The following is a 13,066-nucleotide window of genomic DNA, read 5'->3' on the forward strand; positions in this document are numbered from 1 at the left end:
AGCGTGTGGATCTTCCCGACTGGGGATCCGATCCACGTCTCCTCCATCGGCAGGTGGATTCTTATCCACTGTGCCACCCGCGAAGTCCAAGTCGCTGTTCTTTATTAGAAAAAAAGTGAAAGCGCTCAGTTGTGTCCGACTCTTTGTGACCCCGTGGAATTCTCCAGACCAGGATACTGGAGTGGGTAGCCGCCTTTTCCCTTCTCCAAGGGGATCTTCCCAACCCAGGGATTGAACCCAGGTCTCCCGCATCTCAGGCGGATTCTTCACCAGCTGAGCCACCAGGGAAGCCCTCTTTATCAGGAGGTAGAATCGATTTCCTTTCTCCTTAAACCTGAATGGGGCTCTATGACCAGCAGAAAAGACAGAACGTGGTGGAAGTATGGTTTCCTAGGCTAGGTCATAGAATTCAGCATGTTCCCACGTCTTTTCCCGAATATTCACACTCTCGGAATCACACCATGGTGTGAGGAATCCCAGGGAGCTTGAAGAGGCCTTGTGTAGGCTGCTCAGCCAGTAGCTCCTGCTGCGATCGGAGCAGACAGCCAGCATCAGCTTCCAAACACATGAGCGTGTAATGCTGGGGCTTTCCTGGCGGCTCAGATGGTAAAGTGTCTGCCTGCAATGTGGGAGACCCAGGTTCGATCCCTGGGTTGGAAAGATCCCCTGGAGAAAGGAATGGCAACCCACTCCAGTATCCTTGCCTGGAAAATTCCATGGATGGAGGATCCTGGTGGGCTACAGTCCACGGAATTGCAAAGAGTCAGACACAATTCAGTAACTTCATTTTCTTTTCTTTCTTCTAAAATCATCTCTTCAGATGATTCCAGCCGCCGCCTTTGAGCTGCCGCTGTGAAGACCACCAGGGGCAGAAACAAGCTGCCTCCGCCAATTCCCTACCCCCAGCAGACTGTGAACAAAATCTGAGATAATATGCTGCACTACAATACTATCTAGAGTGCAAGATAAGACTTAATGAACAGTGCACTTTTTGAGGAAAATTTGTTTATAGCATTCAATTGATGTCTCTGGGTGACAAAAAAAATCTTCTGAAATAAGGATAAATTAGTGTACAGCAGAATAAGTTTAAATGGCTTCCCCCACTCACCACATCACACATGTGCATACATGTGACATGTCCGGCTCTCTGCGACCCCATGGACTGTGGCCCACCAGGCTGCTCTGTACGTGGTATTCTCCAGGCAAGAATACAGGAGTGGGTTGCCATGCCCTCTTCCAAGGCATCTTCCTGACCCAGGGACTGAACTCGTGTTTCCTGCATTGCAGGCAAATTTTCTATCATCTGAGCCATCAGGGAAGCCCCTCATCTGAGTTTACATCAACCTTACAATCTGCCTCCGGCTATAACGCAGTGTCCTTTAACCTTCTTAGATTACTGATGGCTCTGCTCTAGACCCAACGAACACAGGGAAATCTTTATTTTTGCCTTCTTTCTCACAAGCGTTTTTCTTCAAAGGCATAAAGAATGTTTATGATTTCCCCCCCTTGCCTTGCTTTCGAGGTCTGCTGGGGCCAGGTCTTCAGAAGCTGCCAGCCTGCTCGCTCACCCTCCTCCTGGAGACTAGAGAACGCTATCTGTGTGACTTGAATTCTCACGAATCCAAAGAACCGGGAGAGGAGCGTTGAATGGAAATGTTTTCAGTTCTAGCTCCCCTCCTTCCATCACTGGAGAACAGCACTATGGCAACTCTGTGACTTCAAAAATAGAACACACGTCAACCTTTTACACCCTCACAGGCTTTAGAGACCCGTAAAACTGGGAAAATAACAACTTTCCTCCCACCTACCTCACAGTCATGTGGGGTGGAATTATGAGCTCGTGCTTGTAAAGTGCTTTGCCATGTGAAGGGCAAGGCTGTGTAGGGCATCCTGATGACAGCATCAGATAATTTGGAAATGCAACCAGAGTTTCCCACCCAAATTGCTGCTTCAACCTTTGCGTCAATTTGGAAAAGTTCCCATGATGGAAAAGAACTCCTCTCCCTCAAGCAGGAGGAATTGCCTTCGGAATTGTGTGGAAGCAGTGGGCAGTGCAGGGTTCCTTCCTGACAGCTTCCATTGTCAGCGCTACTGGAAACTCATTTGTACCATAGTCAGTGGGTCTCCTCACTGACGGGAACGTAGTTAACTCTGGGGATGGCCCTGCAGCTTTCAGTTCAGTTCAGTCGCTCAGTCGTGTCCGATTCTTTGCGACCCCATGGACTGCAGCACGCCAGGGCTCCCTGTCCATCACCAACTCCTGGAGTTTACTCAAACTCACGGCCATCAGGTTGGTGATGCCATCCAACCATCTCATCCTCTGTCGTCCCCTTCGCCTCCCACCTTCAATCTTTCCCAGCATCAGGGGCTTTTCAAATAAGTCAGCTCTTTGCATCAGGTGGCCAAAGGATTGGAGTTTCAACATCAGTCCTTCCAATGAATACTCAGGACTGATCTCCTTTAGGATGGACTGGTTGGATCTCCTTGCAGTCCAAGGGACTCTCAAGAGTCTTCTCCAACACCACAGTTCAAAAGCATCAATTCTTTGGCGCTCAGCTTTCTTTTTGGTCCAACTCTCACATCCATACATGACCACTGGAAAAACCATAGCCTTGACTAATGGCAACCCACTCCAGTACTCTTGCCTGGAAAATCCTATGGACAGAGGAGCCTGGTAGGCTGTAGTCCATGGGTTCGCTAAGGGTCGGACATGACTGAGCGACTTCACTTTCACTTTTCACTTTCATGCATTGGAGAAGGAAATGGCAACCCACTCCAGTGTTCTTGCCTGGAGAATCCCAGGGACGGGGGAGCCTGGTGGGCTGCCGTCTGTGGGGTCACACAGAGTCAGACACGACTGAAGTGACTTAGCAGGACTAGACAGACCTTTGTTGGCAAAGTAATATCTCTGCTTTTTATTATGCTGTCTAGGTTGGTCATAACTTTCCTTCCTGTGGCTTTAGTAGGAAGACAACTCTGCCAATTTGAATGCAAAGCCACCCACTTTGGCCAGGAGTAGCCAAGGCCCTATTCATGGCCTGGAGAATCATTTGTCATCCCCAGGTGCCTATTGCTCTTTGGAGTTGGCGATGCAGTTTCTTTCTTTTTTTTTAACTCTGTGAGCCCACACCATTTGTCATTGGAGAGGCTGGTGGTTCATCTTGGGTATAAGACTACTTTCAGAAAAGGGAGCCAGAAGCTCAATGGGGTGTGAGGAAGTCATTTGGGCCGCAGGGCATACTTTTAGAAACCAGCGGCATGGATGAAGATTTTCTGGTATAGAAGACGACATTTCCTTCTCGGCATAGCACATCAGGCCTTCCTGGGTAAGGGTCCGCACAGAAGACAAAAAAATTTGGTTGGTCCTCAGAACATTTGGACTCATGCAGGCAAATGATGGGCCAAACTGTTCACATGTCCCAGGAGCTTTGGTGCCCGAGGCTGTGGTTCAGCCCGTTGACTAGAACAAAGAATGAAAGGGAGTGGGCGTAAATTTGGTATCAGCTTCTTCCTTACGTAGGGCTTCCCTGGTAAAGAAGCTCAGCGGTAAAGAACCCAAAGCTGCCAAGGCAGGAAATGCAGGTTCAATCGCTGGGTCAGGAAGATCCCCTGGAGAAGGAAATGGCAACCGACTCCAGGACCCTTGCCTGGGAAATCCCACGGACAGAGGAGCCTGGCAAGTTATAAAGCATGGGTCGCAAAAGAGTTGGACACGACTTCGAGACTAAACAGCAACAATAAAGCAAGTCTTCCTTGTGAACACCCGTGCCTCTGTAGTTTGTTTTTTAGTGATTTCTGAGAGCAGGAGACCAACATGCTTTTGCGAGTTTTCAAAACCTCAGAAAGTTGTCTTCTGGGGTCAGGCTGTCGTGGTCATGTTTGAAGTAACTCTGGGTGTAAAAAAAATGGGAATGCTGAGAATGCATCGGGGGTGAACTCTCCACATTTGCGCTTGTTTTTAAAAACACTCCATTGGCCGAAGTGAGTAGGAGCAGCGACAAAACTTGTGGGGTTCAGTGAACCGGGAACTTGTGGGGCTCTGCTTTGGCAAATAATTAAGTATTTAAAGACAGCAGAGCATGAAACCCAGAGTGGCGTTCTGGCCAAAACCTTTTCTTTTTATTATAATTTATTTCTTTTTGGTGATTCCGGGTTTCTCTTGCTGCCCTGAGGCTTTCTCTAGTTGCAGTGAGCTGGGGGCGGGGGGGTGGGGACTACTCTTTAGATGGCACACAACGGTTCCTCATTGCAGCGGCTTCTCTTGTTGCAAAGCACAGGCTCTAGCTGTCTGGGTTTCAGTAGTTAGGGCTCCCGAGCTCTAGAGCTCAGATTCAGTAGTTGTGGTGCACGGGCTTAGTCACTTATCGGCACATGGGATCTCGACGGACCGAGAATGGAACCCGTATCTTCTGCATCGGCAGGCAGCTTCTTTACCACTGAGCCACCAGGGAAGCCCATTTGGCCATTCCTAAAGTGCCACCCGATGCGAAGAACCGACTCATTGGAAAAGACCCTGATGCTGGGAAAGCTTGAAGGCGGGAGGAGAAGGGGATGAGAGAGGGTGAGATGGTTGGATGGCATCACCGACTCGATGGACATGAGTTCGAGCAAACTCCGGGAGTGGGTGATGGACAGGGAGGCCTGGCGTGCTGCAGTCCATGGGGTCGCAAAGAATCGGACACAACTGCATGACTGAACTGAACTGAACGTGCCATATAAACAAAAGGATATAGAAGAAGTCTCTCGTATCTGCCTTCTTTCACTTTGCATAATGCTTTTGAGGTTCCCCCACACTGTTGCATGCCTCGAGGATCCTTCCCTTTTAATCCCTGAAGAACTTTCAGCTTTCCGGGTGGGTCACCATGTGTTTACCTGCCTGTTGGCTGATGTTTGGCTTGTTTCCAGTGGTTCGCGATTGTGAATAAAGCGACGGGAATGATTCCCATTCGGCTCTTTGTGGGAACGTATGTTTTCACTTCCCTTAAGGAGATGCCGAAGAGGGGAACGGTTGGGTCACACGGTAAGTGAGTGTTTACCTTTGTGGGAACCTCTGTGCAGGTCCACCAGTAATGTACGAGGTCCCCCCAGCTCTGTATTTTTATCAGTACTTGCTATCGTAGGTCTCTTTAACTTTAACAACGCCAGTAGGTGTGCAGGAATTTTTAATTTGGCTTTCCCTGATGACTAATGATTTTGAGCATCTTTTTCATGTGCATAATGACTCTTTACGTCATCTCTTTTGAGGTGTCCATTCCAGACTTTTGCCAATTAAAAAAATCGAGTTATCTCCTCATTATTGACTATTGTTGGTGTGACTTTGTGCTCAGTCTGTCCGGGACTCTTTGCAACCCCATGGACTGTAGCCCTCCAGGCTCCTCGGTCCATGGGATTTCGCAGGCAAGAATACTGGAGTGGGTAGCCATTTCCTTCTTCAGGGGATTTTCCTGACCAAGAGATTGAACTCGGGTCTCCTGCCTTGGCAGGCAGATTCTTTACCTCTGAGCCACCGAGGAAGCCCTTTGACTATAAGAGTTACCTGTATATTTTGGATATGAGCCCTCTGTCAGATGTGTTTTGCAAAAATTTCCCAGATTGTGGATTTCCTTTGGGCTTCCTTTACTGTCTTTTGTAGAGGAAATATTTTGAATCCTGATGATGTTGATTTTTACAAAATTAGAAAAAAATGATTGTGTACCCCAATCCTTGGTGATGGACAGGGAAGCCTGGCGTGCTGCAGTCCACGCGGTCACAAAGAGGTGGACACAACTGATCGACTGGACTGAACTGAACTTCCAGAACCCTAAGATAAGGAACCGGTGTTGCTTTAGGTCACACTATTGGTTGTAATTTGTTACAGAAGCAAGAGGACACTCATACAGTATCATCTGGAATCTGTGTTATTTCAGAGTATTTTACAATTGTTACTTTTCCCCATGGCCTCTATCTGCAGCTGCTGAAACAAGGGAAAGAAACAATAACTCTTAATGTCCAAGGATCAGCCAGCATGGACACCAAGAATGTCCTACAGGTGAACGAAGAAATTGTAGGTCAAGTTATAACCACAGTTTCAAAATCCTCCACCAGTGGGCCGTATAAGGTGTTTACAAGGAATGTTGCTGCAGAATCTTGGCCTTTAATGGAAAATTCCATCTCCTTCTGTGTCCACTAGAAAAAAAAAAGCCCAACCTAAAACTTGAGTGTTGTGTTTTATTTGGCAGATATTCTTAGGACTTCAAGCCTGGGAGACAGCATCTCAGATAACACTGAGAAAACTTTTCTGAAGAGGCACGTCAGAGAGCCAGGATATATAGGAGTTTTTTTTTTTCCCTAGCAAAAGACCAGGTAGTCTAAACATCAAAAGATTGCAGTTAATAAAAGAAAGCAGATATCTTGAGTTAAGGAATTTAGTGCTTTTCTGTGGATTGGAAGAAAGCAGGAGTCTGGGTTCACTGAAGTCATTCCTTGGGTACGCACCTCAGCTATCTGGAGCCAGGATCCTGTGTTTCCTCACATCCAGTTTTCTCTGAGTGCACAGTCAGGGTGGTTTTCGTGGCTGACTGCTAGATGGACTTGGGAGTTCCCTTTGTCTGCATCTTGAGTTCTTTCAGGGCTCACTGGCTGGAGGCTGTAACTTGATGGCTTGATGGCTGTAGTATCCTTTACTTACACGGCAGGTGGTATGGTGGTTCTCATCTCACTGGAAATGGACAGTACGTCATAATAGGAAAACTGTAGTTTTGTTGTGGTTTTGCTGTTGCTGTTGCCATGTTCCTTGAGGTAGTGAAACTCAGTGAGGTATAAAAAATACATTTTAAATTTATTTAATTTTTATTTTATATTGGCGTGTAGTTGATTGACAGTGTTGTGTTAGTTTCAGGGGTAACAGCCAAGTGATTCAGTTAAACATATACATATACCCATTCTTTTTCAGATTCTTTCCCCATATAGTTTACTACAGAATACAGAGCAGAGGTCCCTGTGCTATCCAGTAGTAGGTCCTTGATGATTATCTGTTCTATATATAGTAGTGTATATATGCTAATCTCAGTCTCCCACGTTATCCCTCTCCCCTACCCTTCCCCTTTGGCAACTGTAAGTTTGTTTTCAAAGTCTTTGTTTTATAGATAACTTTATTTGTATCATTTTTTTTTACATTCCACATTTAAGTGATAACAGGATATTTGTCTTTCCCTGTGTGACTTACTTCATGTAATATGATAATCTCTAGGTCCAACCTTGTTGCTGCAAATGGCATTATTTCATTCTTTTTCATGGCTCAGTAATATTCCGTTGTGTACATGTACCATAACTTTTTTATCCATTCCTCTATCAATGGACATTTAGGTTGTTACATGTCTTGGATATTCTAAATAGTGCTGCAATGAACACTGGGGTGCATGCACCTTTTGAATTATGGTTTTATCCAGGTATATATGCCCAAGAGTGGGATTGCAGGATCATATGTAGCTCTAGTTTTCGTTTTTTTTAACGAACTTCCATATTATTTTCCACAGTGGTTGTACCAATTTACATTCCCATCAGCAGTGCAAAGGGTTATCTTTTCTCCACACCCTCTCTAGCATTTATTCTTTGTAACTTTTTGATGATGGCCAGTCTGACTGGTGTCAGGTGATACCTCGTTGTAGTTTTGATTTGCTTTTCTCTAATAATTAGTGATATTGAGCATGTTTTCGTGTGTATTTTGACCATCTGTATGTCTTCTTTGGAGAAATGTCTGTTTAGATTTTCTGCCCCTTTTCTGACTGGGTTGTTTGTTTTTGTGATTTAGCTGCATGAGCTGTTTGAATATTTTGGAGATTAATCCCTTGTTGGTTGCTTTGTTTGCAGATATTTTCTCCTATTCTGTGGGTTATCTTTTCATTTTGTTTACTGCTTCCTTTGCTGTGCAAAAGCTTTTAAGTTTGATTAGTTCCTATTTGTTTATTTTTGTTTTTATTTTCATTACTCTAGGAGGTTGTTCTAAAAAGATATTGCTGTAATTTATGTCAAAGAGTGTTCAGCCTGTGTTTTCTTCTAAGAGTTTTGTAGTGTCCAGTCTTACATTTAGGTCTTTAATCCATTTTGAATTTACTTTTGTGTATGGTGTTAGAGAATGTTCTAATTTCATTCTTTTACATTTCGCTGTCCAGTTTTCCCAGTACTAGTCATTGAAGAGACTTCAATGTCCTCTCTACATTGTATATTATTGCCTCCTTTATTGTAGGTAAATTGACCATAGTTATGTGGGTTTATTTTGGGGCATTCTATCCTGTTCCACTGAACTATATTTCTATTTTTGGCCAGTACCATACTGTTTTGATTACTATAGCTTTGTAGTACAGTCTGAAGTCAGGTAACCTGATTCTTCCAGCTTCATTTTCCTTTCTCAGAATCCTGAAATATTTCTGAGTCTTTTCTATTTGGGAAGAAAACAATTCAGTCACGCAACTGAAACATGTTACATGGGTTCTGGTACAAATTCCCGTGTGTGTGTATGGGGTGACCCATACAAACACCAAGCAATTCTGGGATACCAGCTGGGTATCCAACTTGACTCAATTCTGACACTGTTTGTGGAGATAGCATCAGATTGCACGGGTTATCCGTCTTACTTGACTGAGGTCAGCCCCTGCCCTTTCAGATACTGAATTGCAAGTCCAGGTACCTCTGACCAGCTGGCTATAAATTGAAGGTCCCAATGACCTCCTTGTTGGGTCCAATTCATTTGCTAGAGTGGCTCACAGAAGTCAGAGAAACGTGTCACTTACCAGACTACTGCTTTGGTGTAAAAGGATGTGATTCAGGAAGGAGTCGAATGAAAGAGATGGGCCAGGATGTGGGCAAAGGATGCAGAGTGTCCGTGTCCACCCAAGCCAGTGCCACTATCCCCAGTCATGACGTGCTCACCAAACCGGACATGCTCCCAACCCCATCTTCTTGGTTTTAATGGGACTTCATTACACAAGTGCGATCGATTAAATCATTGACCATGGTGGTGGTTTAGTTGCTAAGTCATGTTCCATTCTTGCAACCTTACGAACTGCAGCCCACCAGGCTCCTCTGTCCATGGGATTTCTAAGGCAAGAATACTGGGAGTGGGTTGCCATTTCCCTTTTCCGGGGGGGTGGGTGGGGGGAGGTCTTCCCAACCCAGAGGATTAAAACCGCTTCTCCTGTGTCTCCTGCATTGGCAGACAGGGTCTTTACTACTGAGCCACCAGAGAGGTCAAATCATTGACCATAGGTAATTTTTTTTCATCTTTGTAAAAAATTGAGATATAGTTGCTTACAACATTGTGTTAGCTTCTGCTGTACAAGAGAGTGAATTTGCTGTATGTTTACATACATCTCCTCCCTCTTGGACCTACCTCTCACCCCCTCCCTTGTCCCACCTCTCTGGGTCATCACAGAGCACTGAGGTGAGCTGCTTGTGCTATACAGCGGCTTCCTACTCAGCTCAGTTCAGTCGCTTAGTCATGTCCCACTCTTTGTGACCCCCTGGACTGCAGCACGCCAGGTCTCCCTGTCCATCGGCAACTCCTGGAGTTTACTCAAACTCATGTCCATCAAGTCGGTGATGCCATCCAACCATCTCATCCTCTGTCGTCCCCTTCTCCTCCTGCCCTCAATCTTTCCCAGCATCAGGGTGTTTTCCAGTGAGTTGGTTCTTCGTATCAGGTGGCCAAAGGATTGGAGTTTCAGCTTCAACATCAGTCCTTCAAATGAACACCCAGGACTGATCTCATTTAGAATGGACTGTTTGGATCTCCTTGCAGCCCAAGGGACCCTCAAGAGTCTTCTCCAACACCACAGTTCAAAAGCATCAATTCTTCGGCGCTCAGCTTTCTTCAACCGTCCAACTCTCACATCCATACATGACCACTGGAAAAACCATAGCCTTGACTAGATGGACCTTTGTTGGCAATGTTGGCAAAGTAATGTCTCTGCTTTTTAATATGCTGAGCTTCCTACTAGCTCTTTGTTTCACACATGGTCGTGTATATACATATACACACATGATAGTGTATATAAGTCTACACACATGGTAATGTATACGTATGAGTAAGTAACTGAAGTTGCTCAGTCGTGTCTGACTCTTTGCGACCCTGTGGACTGTAGCCTACCAGGCTCTTCTATCCATGGGATTCTCCAGGCAAGAATACTGGAGTGGGTTGCCATTTCCTACACGCATGGTAACGTGAAGTGAAGTTGCTGAGTCGTGTCCGACTCTTTGCAACCCCATGGACTATAGCCCACCAGGCTCCTCCATCCATGGAATTTTCCAGGCAAGAGTACTGGAGTGGGTTGCCATTTCCTTCTCCAGGGGATCTTCCTGACTCAGGGATCAAGCAGGCAGACGCTTTACCGTCTGAGCCATGTAAATATGTATATACACATTATAGTCTATACATGTCTGTACATACGGTAGTGTATATATGCATATACATCAACCCCAATCTCCCTTGGCGTCTCCCTTCCCCACCCACCCTGTGTCCAGAAGACCATCCTCTACAGCTGCATCTAAACCTATTCCTGCCCCGCAAGTAGGTTCAACAATGGAATATTACTCAGCCATAAGAAGCAGTGAAATCGGGTCACTTGTAGAGACATGAATGGACCTCGAGTTTGTCATACATAGTGAAGTAAGTCAGAAAGAGACAAACAAATATCATACTAGCGCATATATGTCGAATGTAGAAAAATGACTCTCCTTGCTCCTGTGTTTCCTTACTTTTCTCAGCAGGAAAATGCTTTGGGCACTGTGTTCCCATCAAATGAATATCAGTCACATTTCAGCAAGTGATAAATCCTTTCCAATGAATGTAATCACCCGTTGAGGCTTTTTTTCCCCACACCATTTCACATTTTTTTTGTTGTTGTTGGATTTTGTACTTCACTATAGATAGAAATGGAAGAACAAAATCTTCCACAATTTTTTTCCTGACACCAAAGGTGCAGGTAAGCAGAGTCCTGTGCCCACAGCATCAGCGTCTGTTAACTGAGCAGGGCTGTTTCTAATGGGGAGAATCCAGCTATGCAAGACTTTAGTTCTGCAGAGAAGGATAGACTCCCCCAGGGCTTTCCCTCCACTGGTCCGTAGGTGATGTGTGTACTTGAACTCTCGGAGAAATTCAGTTCAATTCCCTGGATTCGAGGGATTATAATACACCTCCAAGTGAGCCACATAAAACTGCCTGGAAATAAATAACATCAAGGATCATCATGAAACATTTACTGAGTCCCCGTGGGCTGCGCACAAAATCCTGCTGACTTTATGATGTCTCATCTTCTCCAGGGCAGAATATCCATTTATTTCACCTCCTGGAAGACAGTATTATAGGTGCCTTCATAACAGTCAGCACGGAATTCTTGGTGTAGGAGGCCCAGGGCCTCGGGCCTGTGAAAATGGTTTATTTTCTTTTGAAATCAAGAGAAAAAACATGATGTCAATCCAGCATAGATTAGATGCATCTTTACACAAAGAGTCGTGAAAACACGAAAATCTTTACATTTAAATTAAGGTAAACATGCGACTTCCCTGGTGGCTCAGATGGTAAAAGTGTCTGCCCACAGTGCGGGAGATGGGTTCAAACCCTGGGTCGGGAAGACGCCCTGGAGAAGGAAATGGCTACCCACTCCAGGATTCTTGCCTGGAGAGTCCCGTGGATGGTGCAGCCTGGTGGGCTGCAATCCAGGGGGTGGCAAAGAGTCGGACACGAGTGAGCACCTTCACTTTCTTCCTAAACATATAAACTTTTATAGAATTACACATAAATTCCCTCAAGTAATTTATGCAGTGAGTCCCCGACCTATGAGCCTTCAAGTTGCAGACTTTCCACGGTGCAAACGTGGGTTCCGTCCACATCGGGTGTGAGTGAGATTGCAGCTCGCCCCCTGGGCCCTGTTGCTGATGCTTTGGCGCTACCATCGCCCATGTTCTGTGCCTCCTGTAGTCAGTAGTGCCGTCTTTTTGCCCGTTCGGGCGATGCCAGCCCCTGGATGCCGGCTGTATAGTGCTCCTGTGGTTTCTTCCAAGCCCTCTCCGGTAAGATGGAAAACGCTTTCTTTATTTCTTGTGTTTGCTTTTCACGCACTGCATTTGTGTGAGAGGCATTACGAAAGTGTTACAGTGCTGTACTGTACAGCCGTTTGTGTCAGTCGAGTAGCTAGGCCGACTTTGTTGGGGTGCGTGCCAAGGCACTTCGCTCAGGTCCGACTCTCTGTGACCCTATGGACCGTAGCCCGACAGGCTGCACTGTCCACGGGACTTATGAACAAAGTGGACTTGCAAACGCACTCTCAGAATGCAGCTTGTTTGTAGGTGTGGGACTTACTGTATAATAAAATATAAATAAGCACAAATTTTAGATATAAATTTATATATTTGTGATTTGCATATTTATAATCATTATATGCTGTATCACTTATGAAAGTGAAGTGAAAGTGAAGTCATGTCCGACTCTGTGACCCCATGGACTGTAGCCCGCCAGGCTCCTCCGTCCATGGGATTGTCCAGGCAAGAATACTGGAGTGGGTTGCCATGTCCTCCTCCAGAGGATCTTCCTCACCCAGGGATCGAACCTGGGTCTCCTGCATCGTAGGCAGATACTTTACCGTCTGAGCCACCAGGGAAGTCTCACTTATATTAAAGCATAAATATTATGTATTTATAATTATATACAATATATACTGTATCTTTATTTATATATACATAATATTTGTGATATATGGTATATATAATGTGACTTATATATATTATAATATATTATATTCATTATAATTAATATAATTATCAATCACATTATAATATAATAATATAATTATTATATAATATATGATATATTGATAAATTAAATCACATATTATATTAATGTATTAATTAATATAAGTTGGTATAATTATAATATATATTATATTATTATATACATATACATACATATACATATCATACATATCATACATACATATATATTATACATATTATATATTTTATAATAATATATGTATACATGTAATATATGTATAATGTATGTATAATATGTATGTGTAATATATGTATATACATA

General features: G+C 44.6%; 1 non-coding gene across 1 annotated transcript; it reads right to left on the reverse strand.

Moving 5' to 3' along the window:
• Positions 1-12,560: 12,560 nt before the first annotated feature.
• TRNAR-ACG (transfer RNA arginine (anticodon ACG)) lies at positions 12,561-12,632 on the reverse strand. Its single transcript has one exon. It is a non-coding gene; the product is annotated as a tRNA-Arg (tRNA).
• Between the last annotated feature and the right edge of the window lie 434 nt (positions 12,633-13,066).

Source organism: Giraffa tippelskirchi, chromosome X (genome assembly GCF_054371585.1).
Source record: "Giraffa tippelskirchi isolate mGirTip1 chromosome X, T2T-mGirTip1v1.2.pri, whole genome shotgun sequence".
Lineage (NCBI taxonomy): Eukaryota > Metazoa > Chordata > Mammalia > Artiodactyla > Giraffidae > Giraffa > Giraffa tippelskirchi.